Raw genomic sequence first — 435 nt, 5'->3', positions numbered from 1 at the left:
TGAAACAGGGGGACGGGGCAGGACAAGGGATTAGTGTCACTTTGTCCCTGCCCCACTGCCCCCCCCCAGCCCCCAAGAGGTATGGCTTTGCCGTAGGGTGGCACCAAGGGGGGGGACACACAATGGGGGGGGGATGGCAGGTTGGATCCATAGGAGAAAGAGCTGATGGAGGTGAGGATTTTCCAGGCAGGGAGTGGGGTCACCCCCCCACCCCCCCCTCATGGAAATTTTATTTTTCCAGCTCAAAACCCCACCATTAAGGACTTTTCTGAACCAGAAAACACCAAACCCCATTGTGGCAGCTCCAACAAGGCCCCATTTTCCACCCCTGGGGGGGCTCTTTGCAGAGATGCTCATCCTGGGGGGGGCCCTTTGCTGAGTTCCTCATCCTGGGGGGGCCCTTTGCTGAGTTCCTCATCCTGCTTCCCCCTCCCC

The sequence above is a fragment of the Calidris pugnax genome, unplaced genomic scaffold (assembly GCF_001431845.1).
Source record: "Calidris pugnax isolate Ruff unplaced genomic scaffold, ASM143184v1 scaffold266, whole genome shotgun sequence".
NCBI classification, from domain to species: Eukaryota; Metazoa; Chordata; class Aves; order Charadriiformes; family Scolopacidae; genus Calidris; species Calidris pugnax.
The sequence above is the reverse complement of the archived record's forward strand: the minus strand, read 5'-3'. Positions refer to the sequence as shown.